Genomic DNA, 27061 nt, shown 5'->3' with positions numbered 1-27061 from the left:
GTGTGTTGTAACAGTAAAGTACTAATGCAAAATACACTGGAATCTGATTTTTGCTCCCCTGCTGTACTCTATTCTACTTGAGTTGTTCAGGAATCAAAATTCAATTTTCCAAAACACACACAAAAAACATTAAATTACATATCAAATAATTTTCAGCATCAATGCCATTACCACAGGTTTGGTTTCTCCTCTCAGGTCAAACCCTCATAAAGTTACCAAAATAAAGTTGCTTATTTTGAGTAATCCATCACCTGAGATTTTTCTGCTTTATCTTTGCCTCTCTGTGACCTTGTACCCAGGTGACCAGAACTTCGAGGTTGCTCAGGCCCACCCGCTAGCATGGCAGTACATGCTATTATTTCATCCCCCACTCATAATTCTGCTATGCAACTTTCATTTGCTTCCTAGAAAAATGACATCTAATTTTTTCAATATTTTGGTTTGGTAACAATCATTTAATGTGGCAAATTTATTGCAGTAATTTAATTTTTAAAGGTATGGCTATGTGCAGGCCCAATGGGTGATACCTAGATGAGTTGGAATCTTATTATCTCAAACTGGTGATGATGATGGAAAGTGGAAGGGAAGGGGAGAGAGAGAGAGAGAGAGAGAGAGAGAGAGAGAGAGAGAGAGAGAGAAACATCGATGTGAGAGAGTAACATCAGTTGGTTGCTTCCCACATGTGCCTCAACTGGGGCCAGAGATCAAGTCTGCAACTGAGGTACATGCCCTTGACTGGAATCAAACCCAGGACCCTCAGTCTGCAGGCTGATGCTCTATCCACTGAGCCAAACCGTCTAGGGAAAGCCTCAGTTATTCTTGACTTAATGATAATTATGCTCAAAAAATTTGACTTGAAAACAGGTGTTTTAAACAATGATTTTTAACTGAGTTATCTGGAGAGGTTTCATGAATAAATTGTCATTTACTATTTACTCAGAAGAAAGACTAAGTTTTCTATAAAAAGAAATGGAAGATAAAAGATTTCAGAGTAAGCTGGGAAAGTTACTTGAAAGCAACATTTAATAAAATGACAAAGAATTCTGTGATACAATTATAAAATATCCACAGTGGAAAATAATAAGTCCCACAAGTAAGATCAAAACTCTTCTGGACATTGAAACCTGTGAATGTGACTCAAGCAGGGCTGCTGTAAGCATATAATATTAGTGGAAATAGTATTTGATAAACTAGCATGATAATATGACACGGTTAATTAAAAGAGGAAGATGCCAAAACCGGTTTGGCTCAGTGGATAGAGCGTCGGCCTGCAGACTGAAAGGTCCCAGGTTCAATTCCGGTCAAGGGCATGTACGTTGGTTGCGGGCACATTCCCAGTGGGAGATGTGCAGGAGGCAGCTGATCGATGTTTCTCTCTCATTGTTGTTTCTGGCTCTCTGTCTCTCTCCCTTTCTCTCTGTAAAAAATTAATAAAATATAAAAAATAAATAAATAATAAAAATAAATAAATAAAAGAGGAAGATACAATATGACACTTAATGATACACATTTGCATATAGTCATATGGATATATAATGATCTGGGTCTTGAGTGTTAAAGGTAGAGTTTAATATTGTCATAAAAACAGTACTTCATAATGAGAGACAGGGATTTTGTAGAAGAGAAAAAGGAGGGAACAACAAAGGACAAGACACTATGTCAGGCCAATAACTATTCAGAAAATAGGCTTTCTCAACAGTTGACTCCCAAACACTGTCTTTGATGTAATACATCTATGTATAGTGATACTATTCCTTTTGTAGATTATTCTCAATATCCTGAATTTGTAGCGAGGACTTGTGTTTTATTGTCAAAAAATCTTTGGAGAATGTGCTGGAAAATATACACTCTAAATTGAATACAGTAGGTGATGATGTTAGTGATTTTTATTTTCGCCTGAAACCTTTCCTTTTTGCTCATTTCTCAATTTTGTAACTTTTCAGATTGCTTTCCCAACTTTTTAAGCTTGAGGTCAGTAGGCTGAAATGCTTTAGAGACAGCTAACTTATAACTCAAAGCCTGAAGACTATATCATACTCTCTCAGAGGGATCAAACGTCTTTAAAACCCTGCAGAGGAGAAGAGGGGGAAAATGGGTCAAAATTTTTGTTTGTACTATTTTCAGTGAAAACATCCCTATTATCTAAAACCTCTGAACAGTTGTTAGCTATCATTTCAACAAGAGTCACTCCATGACTAAGAGCAAAACATAAAGATCATCCCACAGCAAAGGAAACGTTATGTATTGGTGTTAGCAAACACTCACAGCTAGTATGGCATTAGGCTCTAAAGGGCATGCTCTATACCGAACACACTCTTTTTCTTTTTAATATGTTTCTTTTGATTTTTCACAGAGAGGAAGGGAGAGGGATAAAGAGTTAGAAACATTGATGAGAGAGAAACATCATCGATCATCTGCCTCCTGCACATCTCAGGGGATGTGCCTGCAACCAAGGTTACATGCACTTGACCGGAATCAAACCTGGGACCCTTCAGTCCACAGGCCGATCGATGCTCTATCCACTGAGCCAAACCAGTTAGGGCCTGAACACACTCTTGAAACAATACCTAGATAGATAACGGAATATTCCAACATTACAGGAAAGGAAAGGAAAGAAAAGGAACAGGTAGAAAAAACCTAGCTTCAATAAGTAATGAAGGTGATATTTTGGGATCTGTTAGCTATCTTTTTCTCTACTTCCATTTGCTCAGAAATTAGACTAGAAATAAAGATGATTTGATTTTGGGTGTTGGGCACACAATGCAATCTAATAATATTTAAGTAATAATAATAGATGTTATTTGTTATGTACCATATAAAAAACATTATGGTGAGAGTTCATCAGAGATGATTTTATTTAATTTGCACATGACCCTTGAGTTAAGGATCATTATAGAACTGAAGTGAGGAGAAGTTGAGTAGCATTCCAAAGATTACCAACTAGTAAATTGTAAAGCCTGGATATAAACCCATTTAGATAAACAAAGCACCGTTATGTCTTATTTAACATTTACAAATCATAGTTCTTTGTGACTCACATCAGAGAAACCTCTTTGTAGACAGGCAATGACATCCAAAAACATTGTAGTTTCTGGGTTGAAGTTCCCATTTTATCCATAGGACTGTACCTGCTGATCAGAAAATTAAATTTTGGTTTTAGCTTGACATATTAAGTGATGCCTATTAACATTTTAATCCTGATCTCTGTCAAGACTTAGGTTGTTTTTTTCTCTATTATCTCTGATTAAGAGAAAAAGAAACAACTTAGTGTCAAAAATACATAGGATGGGATTAAAAGAAATAAAAAAAATTGAAGCGAAGAAATTCTGAAATATAAGAATACAGTAATCTTTTTTTAAGAATACAGTAATCTTAATGTTAATTTATCTAGTAATATTTAAAATATAAGCAATACAAATTTCAAAAATATTGAATTTTTTATAAAATACTCTGAGTTGCTCAAAATAGTCTTTTTTTTTTTTAAATTTGGCAATTGTACAGACACTAATTTCAGTCATTATTCATGGAAGGTAAGTATAATGTAGAAGTAACTTTTAATTCTATGTTTGTTTGCCGATAATTTTTAAATATTATAAAATACATTGAACTCTTACATATTCAAATGCATACATTTTTATTATGGGGAAAATTCAAAATACAGTATTTCCACTAAATTACATATTTTTCAGAATTGAAAAGATTAATGTTTACTGTTATGTTTTTATGTGTGTGTGTTTATGCACACACTTGTATGTATGACTGTATAATTTCAGAAACATTAAAATCTTGGAACAAATTATTATGTTCAGAACTTTGAGCATAGTCTAGGTGATGCTGGAGTACTAGATGTTCAATAAATATTTGAATAAATATATGAGTTATAGAGAACTAAATTGTAATAGTTGGGACCACCAAAGAAGATAAGGAATTATTTTAATTTTATAGTAAGTGAAAGGACAATGTTACAAAATAAGTTTTGTTTCTTTTATGACTGGAGATATAGTAATATTATAGACTTCACAATAAAACTTGAACTATTAATTCCATGTTAAGATACATATCAGCATATTTTTTTTCAAAGCCCCAGAATTGTATCCTACTCTTGGGCCTCTTCGGATCAACCAGCTCCTTCTAGAATTTGCTAGCACTTTCCTAAGTGTTCCATATACAATCTTATGTTAATTCTTATAAAACCCCCTTGAAACCTTTTGGCTACTCTTGGATGCTTGGATCAGAATCACCTCTCTTTTTAACAAGAGTGCCAGAGAGCAGTAGTGTTTGAAGCCTAAAGACCAGTGTGACAGCCTGTAATCTCTATGAGGACAGGGACCATATCTTTCAACCCTCTCATTATTGCTACACCCACTGCTATGAATGTTATTTCTCCAATACCAGGACATATAAATGTAATTGGAAGATTCCAAAACAGTGGTGGAGTAAGTGGAAGCTACACTGACAGGCTCCCAGGACCAAACTGGAATTACAACTATAATAGAGAAAACCACTCTGAATAATCAACTGAAGACTAGCTGTGGGGGTTCCCACTGAGAACTCTGGGAACCACAAGCTGGGCTCCCCAGCCCAGAGCACCAGAACTGAGAAAGATGCCCACATAACTTCTGGCTGTGAAAAGTAGCAGAGTTGCTGTCTGCCAGGGACAGAAAGCTGGGCATGCAGGGATCCTCTTAACCAGCCAATGCACAAAATTTTGTGTGCAGCCACTCACCTTGGGTTCTGGCAGAGGGAGGGCAAAGTGGACTGGAGCAGTGTGAGCAGAAGTTAGGAATTGGGGCTCTGGGGTTGGAGCACGGAGGGCAGCCAACCTGGTTTGCTGTGCTGAATCATTCCCTCACGTTGCAGAGGATTTCTTTCTCAGGCAGACCTTCCACCAGTTATTGCCTGGGGAAAAAGGCAATTGTCCTACCCAGAAGAAGAGATAAATTAAATGGAAATAAGACATTTATCTGATATATATTCAGAATAATGATGGTAAAGATGCTCAACAACACGAGAAAAGATATAGTAACTATTAAAACAGAAATAAAGATAGACATAGCAAAAATAAAGAACACATTGGAAGGAATACACAGCAGATTACAGGAAGCTGAGGATTGAATCAGTGAATTAGAAGACAGCGTTGAAAAAAAAATAAATCAGAGAACCAAAAAGAAAAAAAAATTAAAAAATAGAAAGACAGTTTAAGGGAGCTGTGGGACAACAAAAAACATAAGAATATTTGAATAGCAGGTGTACCAGAAGAGGCAGAAAGGGATAAAGTGTTTGAAGAAATAATGGTAGAAAACATCCCTAACTTGGTAAAGAAAAAAGTCACACAAGTTCAGGAGGCAAAGAGAATCCCAAGAAAGAAGAAACCAAACAGGCCCACACCCAGACACATCATAATTAAAATGGCAAAAAATTAAAGACAAAGAGAGAATCTTAAAGGCAGCAGATAAAAGCAATTTATTACCTACAAAGCGCTCCCATAAGGCTGCCAGCTGATTTTCCATCAGAAACTCTACAGGCCAAGGCTATATCCAGCAAGGCTTTCATTCAAAACCGATGGTGAAATAGAGAGTTTCCCACACCAAAAAAAAAAAAAAAAAAGACTAAAGGAGTTTGTTACCACCAAATTAGCACTACAAGAAATGATAAAGGGAAGAAGAAATAGAGACATAGATAAAGATAGGCATAAGGATTAAAATGACAATAAATAAGAATCTTTCAATAATAACATTAAATGTAAATGGATTAAATGCTCCAATCAAAAGACAAAGGAATGCTGAATAGATACAAAAACATGAACCAATTATATGCTGTCTACAAGAGATCCACCTCAGAACAAAATACTCACAGAAGATGAGAGTGAAGGGGTAGAAAAAATTTTCCATGCAAATGGAAATGAAAAAGAAACTGGGGTAGCAATACACATATCTGACAAAATAGACTTTAAAATGAAGGCCATTACAAGAGACAATAAAGGTCACTACATAACACGAAAGGGATTGATCCAGTTAGAGGAGATAATCCTGGTAAACACATATACACCCAATATAGTAGAAACTAAGTATATAAATTCTGAAGGTCGTTAATGGAGAGATCAACATCAATACAGTCATAGTAGGAGACTTTAACACCCCACTGACTTCACTAGACAGACCTGCCAGATAAAAAATTAACAAGGAAAACGTGACTCTAAATGACACACTGGGTCAGATGGATTTAATTGAGCATGTCACTCCAAAAGTGCAGAATAAATATTCTTCTCAAATACACATGGGTCATTCTCAAAGATAAACTACATGTTAGAACAACAACAAAAAAAGTATAAAAAATCATACCAAGCATCTTCTCAGAACATAATGGAATGAAATTAGAAATCAACTACAGTAGAACATTAAAAACATTTAAACACATTGAAGCTAAATAGACATTATTAAACAATGAATGAATTATCAATGTGATCAAGAAAGAAATAAAAACTTCCTGGAAACAAATGAAAATGAATGCACAACAACCCCAAATCTCTGGAACATAGTGAAAGCAGTCCTGAGAGGGAAGTTCATAGCATTACAGACTTACCTAAAATAATAATAATAATAATAATTAATAAATAAGAAGAAAATTTAATAATAAATTATTTAAACCTACAAGTTAAAGAATTAGAAAGAGAACAATAAATGTCCAGCCCTAGCTGGTTTGGCTCAGTGGACAGCCCGTCGGCTTGCAGACTGAAAGGTGCCGGATTTGATTCCAGTCAAGGGCACATGCCCAGCTTGTGGGCTTGATCCCCAGAGTGGGCATTCAGGAGGCAGCCAATCAACGTTTCTCTCTCATCATTGATATTTCTATCTCTCTCTCTCTCCCTCCCTCTCTGAAATCAATAAAACTATATTTTTTAAAAAAGAAAAGAAAAGCCCAGAGCAGCTATAAGGAAGGACAAAATAAAAATTAGAGTGGAAATAAATGACACAGAGACAAAAAAAATAGAAAAGATCAATGAAATCAAGATCTGGTGCTTTGAAGAGATAAACAAGATTGATGAAACTTTAGCCAGACTCACCAAGAATCAAACAGAGAGGACACAAATAATCAAAATGAGAAATGAAAGCAGTGAAGTAACAACTGACATCACAGAAGTACAAAGGCTCTTAAGAAAATTCTATTAGCAACTATATGCCCACAAGCTGGACAAAGTGGATGAAATGAACAAATTTTTAGGAAAAAACAGTCTTACAAAACTGAATCAGGAAGACTCAGAAAACCTAAATAGGCCATAAACAACTGATGAAATCAAAGCAGTAATCAAAAAACTACAAGCAAAGAAAAGCCCAAGTCTGGATGGATTCACAGAGGAGTTTAACCAAACATTCAAAGAAGTAACACTTATCCTCCTCAAATTATCCAAAATTTCCAAGAGGAAAGAATACTTCCACGCTCTTTTTATGAAGCTAGCATTATCCTAATTCCAAAACCAGATGAAGACACTACAGAGAAAGAGAACTACAGGCCAATATCCCTGATGTTAAATCCTCAAAAAAATTTTAGCAAATTGGACCCAGCAATATATTAAAAGATCATACACCATGACCAAGTGGGATTTATTCCAGGAAGCCAAGGCTGGTACAATATTCACAATTCAATAAATGGGATACATCACATAAAAAAATTGAAAGACAAAAATCACATGATCGTAATAGATGCAGAAAAATGCATTCAACAAAATCCAACATCTTTTTTTTGATAAAACCTCTCAACAAAATGGGAGTAGAGTGATCATACCTCAACATAATAAAAACCATGTATGGCAAATCTACAGAGAACATCCTACTCAATGGGCAAAATCTAAAACCGTTTCCCTTAAGAATAGGAACAACTCTTATTCAACATAGTCCTGAAAATGCTAGCCACAACAATCACAGAAGTAGAAAACATAAAAGGATTTCAAATTGTAAATGAGTAAATAAAACTCTCATTATTTTTAGATGACATGGTATCGTACATAGAAAACTCTAAAGACGCCATGAAAAAACAACTAGATTTAATTTAGCAATTTGGCAATGTATCAGGATACAAAATCAACATTCAGAATTGATGGCATTTTTATATACCAATAATTAACTCTCAGAAAGAGAAACTAAGCAAATAAGCCTATTTACCATAGCAATGAGAAAATTAAGATACTTAGGAATATACTTACCCCAGGAAGAAAAGGACTTGTACTTGGAAAACTATGGGGAGTTGGAAAAAGAGATAGAGGAAGATATATACCATGAAAGAATATACCATGTTCGTGGATTGGTAGAACTAACATCATTAAAATGTCCCTACTACCCAAAGCAATTTATAGATTAAATGCAAATCCTATTAAAATATTAATGGTATATTTCACAGATCTAGAACAAGTACTCCAAAAATTTATGTGGAACCAAAAAAGACCATGAATAGCCACAGCAATCTTGAGAAAGAAGAACAAAGTTGGAGGTATCACAATACCAGATATCAAGTTATACTGCAAAGCCATTGTAATCAAATCAACCTGGTGCTAGCACAAGCACAGACATATAGATCAATAGAAGAGAACAGAAACCCCAGAAATCGACCAAAGCCATTATGCTCAATTAATATTTGAAAAAGGAGGCAAGAACATACAATGGAGTTAAGACAGTCTCTTCAATAAATGGTGTGGGAAAACTGGACAGTTACATGCAAAAAAATGAAACTAGACCATCAACTTACGCCATATACAAAAATAAGCTCAAAACGAATAAAATAATTAAATATAAGGCATGAAACTATAAAAATCATAGAAGAAACCATAGGCAGCAAAATCTCAGCTATCTCTTGTAGCAATATCTTTGCAGCTATATCTCTTAGGGCAAAGGAAACTAAGGAGAAAATAAACAAATGGGACCACATCAAATTAAAAAAAAAATTCTACACGATAAAAGAAAGCACCAACTAATGAAAAGGGAGCCCACTATATGAGATAACATATTTGACAATGATACATATGATAAAGGGTTAATATCCAAAATATATAAGGAACTTATACAACTTAACAAAAGGCAGACAAACACTCCCTTTAAAAAAAAAAATGGCAAAGGACCTAAATAGACACTTCTCCACGTGGACATACAGATGGCTAATAGACATGAAAACAATGCTCAAAGTCACTTATCATCAGAAAGATGCAAATTAAAAGGAGAGTGAGGTATCTCCTCACACCTGTCAGGATACCATCAACAAATCATCAAATGAAAGTGCTCAGGAGGATGTAGAGAAAATGGAACCCTAGTACACTGCTGGTGGGAATGCAGACTGGTGCAGCCATTATGAAAAACAGTATGGAGTTTCCTCAAAAAACTAAATATGGAACTCCCATTTGATCCAGTGATCCCACTTCTAGGAATATATCCTAAGAAACTGGAAACACCAATCAGAAAAGATATATGTACCCCTATGTTCATAGCAGCACAACTTACAATGGCTAAGATTTGGAAACAGCCCAAGTAGTAGATGAGTGGATAAAAAAGCTGTGGTACATTTACACCATGGAATACTCTGAATCAGTAAAAAAGAAGGATCTCTGACCCTTTGAGACAGCTTGGAGGGTCCTGGAGAGTGTTATGCTAAGAAAAATAAACCAGTCAGAGTAAAACAAGTATCACATGATCTCACTCATACGTGGAATCCATCCTGGTTTATCAAGACCAGAGATGCTTCATTTCAAATCAGCAACTGGCTGCACTCAATGTCACATGGGGATGAGTAATTTTCTAGTCCTTTCCAAATTACCAACTAATAGAATTATGAGACGGAAAAAATATTAACTGAGCAAGTTTCAATGTCAAGCTAGTCCTCTAAACTAATATAAAGCTAAACTATAGTCACACTTAAGGTCCACATTCTTTATTATTTAATTTATTAATTCAACAAATACAAATGCCAGTACTACTCTAGGAACTGAAGGTACAACAAAGAGGAGACAAAAATTTCTATCCCCATAGACTTTTCATTTGGGAACGAGGTAAGCAGAGTGAGAATTTCATAATTAGCAATAAACCTAAGTAACAAATGGTCTCTTATTTAAAAAAAAATATTTCAGTATATTGGATTATATATTTCTATAATTCTATTATTGATGTATATATTTAAAAGAAAAGATCAACCAATGACATATATACATAACCCATGGGTGTAGACAATGGGGTGAGGAGGGCCTGGGGTTGGGGGGACGAGAATGAGCTGGAAGAGTTTAATGGGGGCGGAAAGGAGGACTTATGCAATACTTTCAACAATAAAGATTTTAAAATTGTTTTCAAAGTTTTAAACCATCATTTCTAAATGGTCTCTTAATTAAGACAGTAGAAACTCTTTTCCAGTATCCCTAAGAAGTACTTTTAAAAGAATTATGTTCTTTCATACTTTGAGTCTCAAGAACTGTATTAAGTTCATTAGTGGATTCTACTATAAATGGTGCTTTCTGGACCATAAAGACATTCATTAAATGGAAACTCCCATAGAACATTTCATATTTAGAAGTTAAATCTCAAAAACTGAAAAATTTTGTGACCCCATAAACCCCCAAACTATACCAAGTTTATTTTTCCTTCATCTTTGTGTCCTTATATTTTTTTTGCCTTCCTTTTCACTAAAGAAAATATCTTATTACCCACTTTTCTTATATGTGTGTGTTTTTAATGGCAGCTTCTCTAATTAGTGTATATAATGGTCTGAAATAGAAAACCAGAAATGATTGCTTAGCATGAAAAGGGCATTGATATGCAAAGTACCAAGTACTATGTACAAAGGACAGAGATGATTTTAGGAATAAAAAGAGTACCTGGTGCTTATCCTGTACAATAAAGAGCTCATATGCAAATGGTCATCATGCCCTCATGCCTATATATATATAAAAGCCATCGCGCCAGAGCCAGGGGACCTGAGGCCACGCCCTCCCACCCTGGTGCTGGAGCCAGGGGACCTGAGGCTGTGCCCCCCACCCGGCGCTGGGCTGGGGTACCTGAGGCTGCGCCCCCTGCCCTGTGGGGCTTGACGGGGGTGGGGCCAGCCAGGTCTGGGTCTTGCGTGATTTCAAGGTATGTGTGGGTGGGCAGGGACTTGACTCTGGGTCCCACGGTGGGCCCCAGACTCTGACAGGAGGGAGATTTTTATATACATTTTACTAATTTTCTTTCATCTCTGACACTTTTATTATAAAGAAAGGGAAAATAGCAATATTAAAATATTTCCTCTAATTAATTCCCTTTTAATGTGCACAAATTTTGTGCACCAGGACACTAGTCTATATATATAAAAGCCAAGCAACCGGAATGACAGGAATGACCGGTTCCTATGGTACACAATGTGGTGGCCATCCGGCCCAATCGGGGCCCTTATCGGCCCACCCAAACCTCTGACAGCCCCTTCCCCGAGCCGGCACCACCCCTGATCAGCCCCCCAGCAGCCCAATCAGGGCAGGGCCAGCCGCCCAACCACTCATGGCCCAACATCCCACATCCCCTCCTCCCCGCTGGCCTGGCCCTGATTGGACCCCAATGGGGTGGGGTCTCGCCAGCCCACCCATGCACAAATTCAGGCACTGGGCCTCTAGTCAGATATAAAGAAGAAGCCTTTGAGTTGGGAGATAGTACTAAGCAGGATTGAGAAAAGGGGATGGGAAGTTATCTGCTATTGGTAAAAGTTCCTTAACTACATGGACTATTGATCAATCTCAAGTTTTGGGGAAATAAGAAAATAACCACACATATAATAATAACTATTTATTATTCTAAATTCAAAGATTAAAGAAAATTGTCAAAAAATTATTAAAGACAAGACTGGCAGCTAAGAGAAGGGACTTTCAAATCTGAACGACTTGTGTAATAAACCCAGCTTTGTTACTCATTGTCTATAATTTTAAACCTCTTTCTCTTTGAGGTTCAAATGATAACAATAAGAATTGAAATCACTATTCATTAATTTTCACAGATATTTATCTATTAAGCACTTACTACATGCTAGATATTATTCTAAGTGTTGGAGATACTGTAGTAAAAAAAATAACAAAACATATTGAATTTAAATTCCTGTAGGGGAGACAGGCAATATAAGCAAGGCAAGAAGTGCTAGGAAGAAAAATAATCAGAGAAGAAATTTAGAGGCTTCCGGGAACATAGAATATTAAAATTTTATTTCTGTTTATTTTATTTAAATTCTTTATTGTTGAAAGTATTACATGTATCTCCTTTTCTTCCCATTGACCTCTCTCCAACAGCTCCCACCCCCAAGCACATGCTCTCAACCCTCTACTGTCTGTGTCCATTGGTTATGCTTATATGCATACAAGTACTTTGGTTGCTCTCTTACCCCATCACACTCTCCCCTGCCTTCCCTCTGAAGTTTGACTGTCTGTTCAATGCTTCTATGTCTCTGTACGTATTTTTGTTAATCACTTTATGTTGTTCATTATATTCCACAAATGAGTGAGATTGTGTGTTATTTATCTTTCTCTGACTGGCTTATTTTGCTTAGCATAGTGCTCTCCAGTTCCATCCATGCTATTGTGAATGGTAAGAGTTCTTTCTTTTTTACAGCAGTGTAGCATTCCATTATGTAGATGTACCACCGTTTTCTAATCCACTCATCTGCTGATGAGCACATAGGCTGTTTCCAAACCTTAGCTATTGTAAATTGTGCTGCTATGAGCATAGGGGTGCATAGTGTTTAGTGTTTCTGATTACCTGGGATATATTTCTAGAATGGGATTACTGGGTCAAATGGGAGATCCATTTTTAATTTTTTGAGGAAACTCCATAATGTTTTCCACAGTGGCTGCACCAGTCTACATTCCTACCAGCAGTGAACGAGGGTTCCTTTTTCTCCATATCCGCACCAACACTTGTCAATTGTTGATTTGTTGATGGTAGCCATTCTGACAGGTGTGAGATGATATCTCATTGTCATTTTGATTTGCATCTCTCAGATGATTAGTGATTTAGAGCATTTTTCATATGTCTCTTGGCCTTCTGTAGGTTCACTTTTGAAAAGTGTCTAATTATGTCCTTTGCCCATATTTTTATTGGATTGTTTACCTTCTCTTTGTTAAGATGTATGAGTTCCCTATAAATTTTGGAGATTAGGTCCTTATTGGATATAACATTGGCAAATATGTTCTCTCATGTAGTGAGCTTTCTTATTGTTTTGTTGATGGTTTCTTTTGCTGTGGAGAAGCTTTTTATTTTGATGTAGTCCCATTTGTTTATTTTCTCCTTAGTTTCCATTGCCTTAGCAGCTGTATTGGTAAAGATATTGATACAACATATGTCTGATATTTTACTACCTATGGATTCTTTTAAGATTTTTATATTTTCCCATATTACATTTAAGTCTTTTATCCATTTTAAGTTTATATATCTGTATGGTGTAAATTGGTGTCTAGTTTCATTTTTTTTGCATGTATCTGTCCAATTTTCCCAACACCATTTATTGAAGAGACTGTCTTGACTCCATTGTATGTTCTTGCCTCCTTTGTCAAATATTAATTGAGCATAATGAATTTCTGGGTTCTCTGTTCTGTTTAATTGGTCAATATGACTATTCTTGTTCCAGTACCAGGAAGTTTTGAAAACAGTGGCTTTGTAATATAGCTTGATATCTGGTACTGTGATCTCTCCAACTGCAGCTATCCGGGGTCTTTTTTATTCCATATAAATTTTTGGAGCATTTTTTTCTAGGTCTGTGAAAGATGCTATTGGCATTTTAATGGGGATTACAATGAATCTATAAATTGCTTTGGATAGTATGGATATTGTAATGATGTTGGTTCTACTAATCCAAGAACACTGTATATTCTTCCATTTGTTTATGTCTTCTTATATCTCTTTTTTCAATGTCCTGCAATTTTCTGAGTACAGGTCTTTTACCTCCTTTAGTTAAGTTTATTCCTAGGTATCTTAATTTTTTTGGTGCGATGGGAAATAGGATTTTTTTTTAGTTTCTCTTTCTGTGAGTTCATTTATGGTGTATAAAATGCCATAGAATTCTGGGTGTTAATTTTGTATCCTGTGACATTGCTGAATTCATTTATTAAGTATTTTGGTTTTTTGTTAGAGTCTTTATGGTTTTCTATGTACAATAGCATGTCATTAGTGAATAATGACAGTTTTACTTCTTTTCCAATTCAGATGTCTTGTCTTTTATTTCTTCTTCTTGTCTGAATGCTTTGGCTAGCACTTCCAGTTCTATGTTGAACAGGAGTAGTGAAAGTGGGCATCCATGTCTTTTTCCTGTTCTTAGGGGAAATGGGTTTAGGTTTTGCCCATTGAGTATGATATTGACTGTAGGTTTGTCATATAATGCTCTTACTATGTTGAGGTATGATCTATCTATTCCCATTTTGCTGAGAGTTTTAATCAAGATAGCATGTTGGATTTTGTCAAATGGTATTTCTTCATCAATTGATATGATCATATGATTTTTGTCCTTCAATTTGTTTATGTAATGTATCATGGTTATTGATTTTCAGATTTTGTACCAGCCTTGCATTCTCAGAATAAATCCCACTTCATTATGTGTATGATCTTTTTAATTTATTGTTGTCCAATTTGCTACAATTTTGTTGAGCATTTTAGCATCTATGTTAATCATGTATTTTGACCTGTAATTCTCTTTCTTTGTAGAGTCTTTATCTGTTTTGGAGAGTAAGGTAATGCTGGCTTCAAAGAAAGTGCTTGGAAGTGTGCCTTCCTCTTGCATTTTTTGGAATAGTCTGTGGAGGATAGGTGTTATTTCTCTGAATATTTGGAAAGACTCTTCTGTGATGATTTGGTCCTCTGCTTCTTCTAATATATGGTTGAAACTTTCCATTGTGTTCTTTTTGGCACTTATATAATTTTTCATTTCTTCTTGATTCTTACACATGTGGATGCATTTTTCATCCAAACAATTGAGCATCCTTATAACTATCACTCTGAATTCTTTCTTTGACATATTGCTTGTCTCCATTTCATTTATTTTATTTTATGGAGATTCCTTCTTTTCTTCCTTTGGAGATTATTTCTTTGTCTTCCCATTTTTGCTGTCTCTTTCTGGCCTTGGGCACCCTGCCTGGAGCCTGAGAATTTGAAATACTATCAATCCAATGCTCCAGAACTCATCATCCCAGAGGTTGGGTCTGCCTTGAATCTCACGTCTTTATTGTCTCTGCTCTGAATTGTATACCCCTTTCCTACAGACCTCATCTCTCAGTTGTCTACTTCAGATGCTTGGGGTGGTGGGAGCACATGAACAGTTCCTCTGGTGTGTGACTCCCTGTGAGGACCCAAAGCCCTCTGGCATGCAATTTGTCTTCTGGCCCTAGCACCCATGGTAGGCTTGCCCCACAGTTTTCACTGGCAGCCTACCTGCAGCATGGTCCTGTGCCCTGTGGCTGGGCACATCAGGTTACTCTGCGTGTCCCTGGAAACATTGTCCTGTGGTGCCCACATGTGCTGGGATATTCTAGGATGCCCCTGCAGCAAGTCCCAAGCATGAGCAGGTGCCAGGTGGCTCTGGGTCAGACCAGCAGCATGGTTCTGAGACCTGGGGTGGGGTTCTGGGCACAGGGGTCCCCCTGGCTTGCACTCATAGTGGAGTTCTGGAGCATGGTACCCTTGGTCTCTGAGTCCCCAAGGACTGGCGAGAAGGCCTGATGTGGGATGTCTCTCTGGTGAGCATTCACTGAAGATGTCTGGAAGCCTACAGCAAGGTACTGTGCTACTCACTGCTGGGATATGGTGGTGGTCCCACGTGAGTTATGGCTGGCTAGCAGCTCCCTACACTGATCCAGGGTGGTCTGTATGTTGTGGCTGTGCTTCTGGCCTCTGCTGCTCCCCTCTACAAGATGGTGTAGGCTCCTCACCAAAGCTGCTCCTGGCCTGGGAGTACCTACAGCAGTAGCAGGGGCTCCCCATCTAGGATAGCCCAATCTGCCTGTCCCCAAGAGTCCTGTGAGATCTAACTGTCCCTCACTCACCCACACATACAACACACACTCCTCTCTCACTCCTTTTCTCTCCCACATTCTCTTCCTCCCTGCCGTCCTGCCAGCCACCATGGTCCTGCCTCGAGTATAGAAACATTTAAGAAAATTCATATTGAGAATGTGACATTTTGACAGGGCTAACTCAAAACACAAGTAGATAGGGCAGGGATACATTGAAAAACAAAGGCAGGTGGAACATAGGCAGGGAACAACACAGCAGTTAGAATCAGCCTAATCACAGAAACCAACCATGCAGAAATATTAAAACGTTTCTGGACTCAAAGTGGGAGGCATGGGAAAATAAGGGAGGGCCTGCCACAACAAGGTGTAGGAACACATAGGAACAGATACAGTTCAGCATAGGGACAAAGAAAGAACACATAGAAACAGAGAAAGTTCAGGTCTGCTGCTGGGCAAGAACAAGTGAGGAAATCAATCATGTGGTAACACAGGTAGACATAGAGCAGGCTTGTAGCCAATATATACCCCTGGACTACAAGGTTTTAGGAGGCGGCCCTCCCCATGAGGGAAGTCTGAATCTGCTTGTAATAAATTTTTCATTTTTACTTAAATTTTCTGGTCAAAGATCTTAAATCTTCAGCTCATTTTTTGGTGTTATGACACACGACCCTGGGTAAAAACCTTGGCTCACCGTTCTGGTTATCAATTTGAACAATGTCTAAAAGGAGGTAAGAAAAGGCACCATCAAGTTTATATTAAAAAACAAACAAACATAAAACAACAACTGCATTCTGGCTTGAAAGACCAGTGTCAAGACCCAAAAGTTGATTGTGTGTGCACACTATTATTAAGCACTGGCACAAGAAATGCAGTGAGTAGAGGTGAGGGATATCCATAAAACCTTTGTTGTTAAGCAGAATCCCCATACTTTTTTTTTTTTTTTTTCAAAATAAATATGGCCCAGCCAGTGTGGCTCAGTTGGTTAAGTATTGTCCCATGCACCAAGAAGTAGCTGGTTCAATTTCCTGTCAGGGCACATGCCCTAGTTGCCAGATTGACCCCCTGTAGGGGTGTTCAGGAGGCAGCTGATCGATGTTTCTCTCTCATCAATGTGATATTTCTATCTCTGTCTCTCTCTTCCTCTCTCCCTAAAAAAATATCAGAGTAGAGTAGGTTTGGGAAGCTGGATGAAAGAAGGTGAGGGAAATAAGCAATTGAGTTATACACTTGAAAGCTATGTGGTTTTGTGAATCAATGTTGTCACTCCAATAAATACAATAAAAATAATAAATGATATGTAGGTCTTATAAGTAAATTTGGAAAAAAAAATCAGGAATAATAGCCTAAAGTTTCAGAGGAATAATACATTGTATTTTATTTTGTATGCATCTAGTTTTTATATATTTTGACATGTCTAAAATTGAGATTCAGATAATAATTAATATGTTAAGAAATTTTATTTTATAACTTAATTGACAACATTTTTGTTAATTATATAAAAACAATTATGCATTTTATAGTTGTTGAAACTGAAGATTCTATGAAATATGGTAGCTATGTAAATTACTTAAGAAAATTGTGATGGTAAAAATGCTGGAAAACTTTTACATTCTTAGTATAATGCAAGAGTTCTTAATTTCTAGGAACAAACAAACAGGTAAAATGACAGAATGGTTTGGATTTAAGAAGATGCTAGGATTGTTCCAACCAAGATTAAAAGCAGGAAGGAATGAAACAAAATGATCACACAGAAACCATATTTCTTTTTGAGAATTAAATGCTGCCCTGGAGATTGTAAGAATTGAAATGCCTATGCAACGGTTATGAAGAAGATAAGCTTAAGAAGTTTCCCTATTAAGGATGTAAAAGACCTTTTTTTACTGGTAAAATTATGACACTGAAGAAAGAAAGAGGAAGGTATAAATTAGTGCAAGCATATACTGTGTTCATGAATAGGAAAAATAGCATCATTAAAATGTCCATACTATCTAAAGCAATCTACAGATTCAACAAAATTCCTATCAAGATACCAATGGGATATTTCATAGAAGTAGAAAAAAATGTTTCAAAAATTCTAATGGAAGCACAAAGAACCCTAAATAGCAACAACAATCATGAGAAAGAAGAACAAAGTTAGAGGAATCACAGTACCTGATATCAAACTATACTACAAGGTCATAGCTACGAAAACAGCATAGTACTGGCATAAAACCAGACATATAGATCAATGGAACAGAATAGAGATCCCAGAAATAAATCCATGCCTTTATAGTCAATGTCTGAGAAAATAGGTAAAAATATACAAGGGACTAAAGATAGTCTATTCAATAAATGGTGTTGGAAAATTGGACAGATAGATGCAAAAAGTGAAACTAGACTACCTTCTTACACTGCACACAAGAATAAAATAAAGATAGATTAATGACTTAAATGTTAGACTTGAAATCACAAAAATACTAGAAGAAAACATAAATAGTAAAATTTTGGACATTTCTTTTAGCAATATTTTTTTTCTGATATATCTCTTCAGGAAAGGGAAACAAAAAAAAAAATAAACAAATGGTACTATATCAAACTAAAGAGTTTTTGCACAGCAAAAAAAATTATCAACCAAATGAAAAGACAACCCACCGAATGGGAGAACATATTCACAAATGGTACATCTGATAAGGGGTGGATATCCAAAATTTATAAAGAACATATAAGACTGAACGTGAAAAAAACAAACGATCCAATTTAAAAATGGGCAAAAGACCTGAATAGACACTTCTCCAAAGAGGACATACATACATATGGCCAATAACATATGGAAATATGCTCAATGCCACTAATCATCAGAAAAATGCAAATTAAAGTCAAGATGAGATATTATCTCACATCTGCTAGAATGGTTCTCATCAATAAATCAACAAAAAAGTGTTGGCAGGATGTGGAGAAAAGGGAACCCTTGTGCATTGTTGGTGAGAATGAAGATTGGAGCAGTCACTGTGGAAAGCAATATGGAGTTACCTCAAAAAATTAAAGATGAATTGTTTTATGACCCAGTGATTCCACTTCTGGATATTTGCCTGAAGAAACCAGAAACAGTAATTTGAAAAAAAAAAAAAAAATATATATATATATATATATATATCCCTATGTGAATTGCAACATTATTTATAATAGCCAAGATTTGGAAGCAGCTCAAGTGTCTATTAATAGATGAATGGCTAGAAGCATGGAACAGACTGATGAATCTTAGAGGAAAGGCAAGATTGGAGGGATGGGTGGGAAGAGATTAACCAAAGAACTTATATGCATATATGCATAACCCTTGGACACAGATAAAAAGTGAAGGCCTGGGAGGGGGGGCATCAAAGGGGATGGAGAGGATCAATGGGGAAAAAAAGGAACAATACATTTTTAAAAAGAGCTGTGCTATATTTCCACAATGGAATACTACCCTACTACAAAAAAAAAAGAAAATTTTGCCCTTTGGACAGCATGGATTGACCTGAAGAACATGATGGTAAGTGAAATAAGCCCATCAGAGAAAGACAAATACCATATGATTTCGCTCATATGTGGAATTTAATGAACAAACTAAACTACCAAGCAAAATAGAGAAAGACTCATAGACAGAGAGCAGACAGGCAGCTAGGGGAGTCGGGGGAGGGGGTGTGGGATTGAGCAAAAATGTGGCAAAAAGAGAAAAAACTCATGGACATGGACAACAGTGTGGTGATTGAGGGGGTTGAGGTAGAAGAGGGCATAGAGGGGATAAACAGTGATGGAAAAAATAAAATGAAATTTTTTTAAAAGTTTCCTTTTTTTAGAATTTAGCAGAACAGTGCAATGGGATAAAATTAATTAACAAATGAAAGAGTGATAGGTGTGATGAAACACAGTGGAGGCTTCATAATCAATATTCCTGAAGAAAACAAATAGGAACAAAGGCAGTATTCAAAGATGAAACAAAAATATTCTTGGCCTAAAAATGCTATAAATATATGGAACAAAATAATTTACTCTTTCCCTGGAACATAGGACGAGATTTTTGGAGAAAAAGAACTACATTTAGTAAAAAAGAAAGAAGGAAGGAAAGCCCTATTACTCATAAATGAACACAAACGAGGACAAATTCTGGCTTTCTTCTGCATCAGTAAATGTTTGAAATTAAAACAACAGTAAATACAAAATTGAAGGAAAATGCGCTCTCCTAAGAATTTCATACTCAGCCAAAGTATATTTCCGGTGTGAAAGCTACAACACTCCTCCTTCCAATTAGGTGGTATCTGCACTGAGCTCTCTGGTGCCACTGATTCACCAAATCATACACATTTCAAGTGTACAACTCAATGCTTAATCCCTTCACCTTCTTTCATGCAGCTTCCTACCCCTCCTCCCCTCTGACATATTTATTTTGCAAAACAAAATGTATAGGGACCCTGCTTGACAACAAAAGTTTATATGGATCTCCCTCACCTCTATTCACTGTTTACATGATGCCAGTGTTTAGGAACAGAGTACACACACACCCTGCTTTTGGATCTTCACACTTCAAATAGCTACATTTGAAGACTTCTTCAGAATATCATCAGAAACTTGCTTCCACTACAAAAAAGTCGCAGAAACTTGACTGTAAGAAACAATATTTATGGAGGGCTTTCTGTAGGCTATACTGCCATCCAATTTTATAGACAGGTATCCCTCAAGTTGTATTCATGTGAACATAAATATTCCCAGAATTGTTAGTAGAGAAACACAAAGAAAAATTTATGTGATACAATTTGACAGGAACCTGGTGAGCTAAACTAAGTTAAACAGAATTCTCTGCTACAGTACTCCTCGGAGCCTGTAAGAAATGATCATGCTTTGTGAATCTTCAAGAGCAGTATGAAGTGTGGAGCATTCATATGTACTCATTTTCACTGCATTCCCAAAACACACAGAAATCACATCATGATGTCACATAATACCAATATCTCACAGACTTGGGAGATTCCCCGTTGAGATACTTTAAAAATTTATTCCTGTAAAAGCCACATTTGTTTTGATCTAAACAGCCTACTTTAGTAGGAGATGTCAAAAGAGACTTACCTGTGAAACTTGATCATAACAAGTCCATTATAGTAGTGAACAAGCAGAAGGAATATTTCGCTGGTCTTAATACCAAGTCTGGTTGTGATTCTCCTAAGAAACAATTTGTTTGTTTGTTTTGGTCACTGTGAACCTCATACGTTACTACATTTTCATTTCACATTGACCGCTAAAAACCTTGCAGAAAAACAATTGTGGTCAACTTCTCTGAAGTGGCCAACTTTCTCTGGAGATATGCAAACAGAGAGGGGACAGCCGCACAATGATGCGACATGACTGCGTCTGTCTGCCCTGCTGCTCAGACCTAGCCTTCACACTGAGCTTCACCTTGTGCATCGTCTGGAGTGTGAGCAAAAGCTTCAGAAACTGTTTCCAAGACAGATGTGGTGAGAATCTGGGCAAGCAATACTACTCTGGACCCAAATGAATGAATCTATATGGCAGGAAAGAGCATTTCTCTTCCCATTTGTGCTCACACAAAATAAAGTAGGACCTAGTTACTGTTTTAGCTCTGTGGGAGGCTGGCAGTTAGAGGACACTAAGCATTATGCCAGAGAAAGACAAATTCTTCCCAAAGGGGCAGTGGCAGCTAGCACAGCAGAACATCAGTGAGGACAGCCAAGCACGAGCTGTATACAGCAAAGGAAAAGAGCACTAACTTCAGGCATGTGCATCCTGAACAATGAGACACATGGAACTTTCAGGAATGCTTGAGGGGAAATTTTCAGAGACATGAATCCATGTACCTAGAAGGGTGAAGACTAATTTATATCTAATGTGTGGTATGTAGGTACAAATGCTAATAATAGAGCATTTATAGCCTTATGATGGTGGGGTTTGGGATTACTCAGAATTTTAGTTTACTAGTTTTAATACTAGCTCTAAGTTCCTACTCTTTTTATTTTAAACTTACCTTTTTACATTAAAAAATTTTATATTATGCCTTAGCCGGTTTGGCTCAGGGGATACAGCTTTGGCCTGCGGCCTGAAGGGTCCCAGGTTGGATTCCAGTCAAGGGCACATGCCCAGGTTGCGGGCTCAATCCCCAGTAGGGGGTGTGCAGGAGGCAGCCGATCAATGATTCTCTCTCATCATTGATGTTTCTATCTCTCTCTTTTCCTCTCCCTTCCTCTCTGAAATCAATAAAGAAATATATATTTTTTAAAGTTTTATATTATGATAATATGCACCTCTTCTTAAGGCACATTAAATAATTTCTTAGACTAAGTATTAATAAGGAATGATTAAGTAATTGATATTTTATGGTAAAAGAAACGCAAATGATCATTCAACATGTGATGCAAATAGAAGCTTGTGGTAGACAGAATGACAATCCCTCAAAGCTGTTCATCATCTAACTGACAATACCTGTGAATACGTTACTTTATATGCAAAAGGGACTTGGCTGCTGTAATTAAGTTAAGGATTTTAAAATAGGGGGATGATCCTGGATCAGTTAGGTGGGCCCAATATAATGACAAGGCTACTAAAAAAGTGGAAGGTGGAGGCAGAAAAGTCCGAGATGGAGAGGTGGCAAGGAAAGCTGAGGGCAGAGGGATGCAGGCGCAGGTCAAGGAAAGTGGGTAGACGCTAGATGCTGGAAAGGACAAGGAGCAGTTTCTCCCCTAAACCCTCCAAAAGGAATAGAATTTTGGACTTCTGGTCTCTAGAACTATAAGATAATAGGTGTATGCTGTTTTGTGGCAATCTGTCACAGGAGCAATAGGAAACTAATAGAAGGCTTCAATGAGCTACATTTTATTTCTACTAAATTACCTTTTTTATGATAACACTAAATTTGCATGAGTTTAATAATTATAGAACTCTTCTACACCACTGGTGGAATGGAAATTTATTACAATATTTGCAGAAGGTAAGCTTTGTGGACCAAGGTCTAAGTCCTTTAAACATTTTAACAGTATTTTTTTTATTTTTAATTAATTTAGTTTTCTTACATAGTGACATACAATATTTTAATAGTGTCAGGTGTATGACATAGTGATTAGACATTTATATACTTTATGAAGTGCTCATCCGGACATGTCTAGTATCCATCTGACAACATACATAGCTGTTGTAACATTATTGACTATATTCCCTATACTATAATTTACATCCCCATGACTATTTCTTTTTATAACTGGTAATTTGTACTTCTCAATCCCTTTCACCTTTTTTCACCCATCCCCATAATCCCCCTCCCATCTGATGGCCATCAATTTGTTCTCTGTATCTATAAGTTTGTGTCTGTTTTGCTAGTCCATTTGTTTTTTAGTTTTCATGTATAAGTAAAATCATATGGTATATGTCTTTCTCTGATTGACTTTTTTTCACTTAGCATAATGCCCTCTAGGTCCATCCATGTGGTGACAAATGGCAAGCTTTCATTATTTTATGGCAGAGTAATATTCCATTATATATGTGCACCACATCTTTTTAATCTTTTTATCTATTGATGGACACTTAGGTTTCTTCCATATCTAGGCAACTGTAAATAATGCTGCAATAAACATAGGGGTGCAAAGGAGGGGTAAGGAAAGGAGGGGTGAGGAAAGGAGGGAAGGGAGGAGAGGGGAAAGAGTAGGGGAGGAGAGAGAGAAGAGCACAGGAATCTGGGATCTGCTTTGATTAGGGTCTGAGGAAGAAGGTGGAGTATCTAGGGTTTCCCTTGGGTTTGCTCTTTAGTGGCCAATTTAAAGCCCAAAAGTCTTAATGCAAGAATTAGGGCTTAGAAAAGTAGAAGCAGAATCACTCAAGTGGTTAGTTGTCTAATTATCCATGGCTTTCTGAAAGAGGGAGCTTCATGGGAGGGTGCAGCTAATTCCTTATATGGTTGTTTTTGTTTTTTGTGTGTGTGCTTTTGTGTGTTTTTTTTAAATGGATGTCTTGATAATCAAAAGCTTAATGTAAGCCATTTACATTACAGTTTGATTTGTCACAGTCAATCTGTGTGGCTCTACTCCTACTCTTAATAGGGAATGTCATAGTCCTTATAACTGCTTTTCTGTCAGTACTTTTCCCCAGTCATGACAAATAGAATCAACATGGTTTTTGTTATATTTTATTATATTTTGTTGTGTTTCATTTATATATTTTATATTTTATTTGTCCATTATAGATATAACTTTGGTAATATTTGGTGGACATTTTTATTAATAAAATAATTTTGAGTTTAAATATTGGAATTTGTCACCTTCTTCACTAGTTCAGAATATCTAAATGTGACAGACATTCACACTTCACTGAAAAACCATTACATAAGTATCTCCTCAACTATGTTTTAAGTTATTCCAAACAACTTATTTGCACATGGAATATCATACATACCATTACCCTTTGCTGTGTAACGAACTACCTAGAATTAGTAGATTAAAATAAATACCACTCATCAGTTCATGACGATGTGGATTGGCAATTTGAACGACATTTAGCCAAGCAGTTCTTCTGGGCTTGCCTGGGTTCACAGATGTAAGTGCATTCAAACCAGTGGTCCTGCTGGAGCCAAATGGTCAAGGATATAACATCATTCTCACACGTCTTGATTCTCTTCAAGAAACTTCTCCAATAAGCTAATGTGGGCTTGCTCAGTAATGGTCTAAAATAAGGTAAACACAATATGCCTTTTGAAGCTCAGGCACAAACTCACCTTTGCTGTAATGTATTGATCAAAGAAAGACACAATGCAACAACATATTCAAGTGCAAAACCACCACATAATAATGAATTGGTCAACGCAAGAAGAGGCTATCACAATAATAAATATCTATATACCAAACATAGGAACATCTAAATATATAAAGCAATTATTAATGGGCATAAAGAGATAAATCTACAGTAATACAATAGTAGTAGAGGATTTTTATACCCCACTCACATCAGTGGAAAAATCACCCAGACAGAAAATTAATAAGGAAATAACTGTCATATCAGACAAAATCATGACCATAAGACAACTTCAGATTTAGCATCTGTTTTATAACTAATACCTGTACCTACTAAGGAGCACAGAAAATGACCACATAACTGGTACATACCGAGTGTGCATGATGAGCTCCTACAAGATTTGCATCTCCCATCATGTTAGAATGAAGTCAGATACAACTCTTTATCAAAATAGCCTTAGCTAAGGGGCTAATATGATTGGGAGAAGAGGCAGGGCCAAAGACTCTTTCTAATTACTCAACCCACACCTGTACCTAATTATTTCACTTTTTGTACTAGTTTGCTGTAATTGCCATAAAACTACCTCAGAATACGTAAAGAGGAAAAATTTATATTTTGGAATTCTGGAGATGATGATTGTCAGTAACATTAGTTTCTGTTGGAGTCTTGAGGGATAGATAACTAACAGATGCTGTCTAGCCTCTGTGCCTTCACCTGGTCTCTCCAGGCCTTTGTCCTAATGTCCTCTTGCAAGAACAGCAGTCAGATTAAGGCCCATCGCTAGGACCTCATTTTATCTTAATTACCTTCTTTAAAGTTCTTATTACAAATTCAGTAACATTCTAAGATACTGGGATAGGACTTCAGCATATGAATATTGGGATACAAAATTAAGCCCATAACACTTCCATTCAATATTGCTCTCTCCCCCTCTAGCTTGTGGAATCTTGTCTTATCCAGGGGAAAAAAGCATTTTCATACTCACATACATTTCTATTAATTATTGCTAAGCCTGAAACAATCTGTTTTGAAAATCAAAAGCTGAAAATTTTATCTTTTTCACTCATGTGTTTTCTGCTACATCAAACTTTAAGGCAAGTCTGGTTTTTCATGCCCTCTCTTCATTCTATACTTTGGGAAGAGACAGCTTGAAGGGTAGAAAGAAGTGTTGGAAAGAAAAAATACATCAGTTAATACCTTGTAGTAATCCCCCAATGCTGCTATAAAACATCTTAGTCATCATGTACTTTAAATTTGATTGTTTTAATATGTTAATGAGACTGTAAAAAATACCATCATCCAAATCTTTTTCAGAATCAACATATTATTAGCCTGTTACTTCTCCTTTTTGATGAAAATCATGTCTGACAGAAATATTTTTCAAAAATTATATCTTTGTTGCTCCTTTTCATAAATTGCTTTATATTTAGTATAGTTAGGAAAGGCAGTTAAGATTTTTTAATGAGTAACACCTTCTTCAGTTTTAGTGTGTGTTCATTGGCATTTTTTTCACACTTTCAGCAATTTTTATTTTTAGTTTGAATTTTTTTTAATAAATCTTTATTGTTCAGATTAGTACATTTGTTCCTCTTTTTTCCCCCCATAGCTCCCCTCCACCTGGTTCCCACCCTACCCTCTGCCCTTACCCCACTGTCCTCATCCATAGGTGTACAATTTTTGTCCAGTCTCTTCCTGCACCCCTCCATACTCCTTTCACTCCCGAGAATTGTCAGTCCACTCCCTTTCTATGCCCCTGATTCTATTATATTCACCAGTTTACTCTGTTCATTAGATTTTTATTCACTTGATTTTTAGATTCACTTGTTGATAGATATGTATTTGTTGTTCATAATTTTTTTAAAATATATTTTATTGATTTTTTACAGAGAGGAAAGGAGAGGGATAGACAGAAACATCGATGAGAGAGAAACATCGAATAGCTGCCTCCTGCACAACCCCTACTGGGGATGTGCCTGCAACCAAGATACATGCCCTTGACCGTAATTGAACCTGGGACCCTTCAGTCCGCAGGCCAACACTCTATTCACTGAGCCAAACTGGCTATGGCCATAATTTTTATCTTTACCTTTTTCTTCTTCTTCCTCTTCTTAAAGGATACCTTTCAGCAATTCATATAATACTGGTTTGGGCCCTAGCTGGTTTGGTGGTGAGGAACTTCTTTAGCTTTTTCTTATCTGTGAAGATCATTATCTGACCTTCATTCTGAATAATAGCTTTGCTGGGTAAAGTAATCTTGGTTGTAGGTTCTTGCTATTCATCACTTTGAATATTTCTTGCCACTCCCTTCTGGCCTGCATAATTTTTGTTGAG

Source organism: Myotis yumanensis, unplaced genomic scaffold, assembly GCF_028538775.1.
Source record: "Myotis yumanensis isolate MYYU_CA2020_CCGP unplaced genomic scaffold, mMyoYum1.0.hap1 SCAF_1, whole genome shotgun sequence".
Taxonomy (NCBI): Eukaryota; Metazoa; Chordata; class Mammalia; order Chiroptera; family Vespertilionidae; genus Myotis; species Myotis yumanensis.
This window is presented reverse-complemented; position numbering follows the sequence as displayed.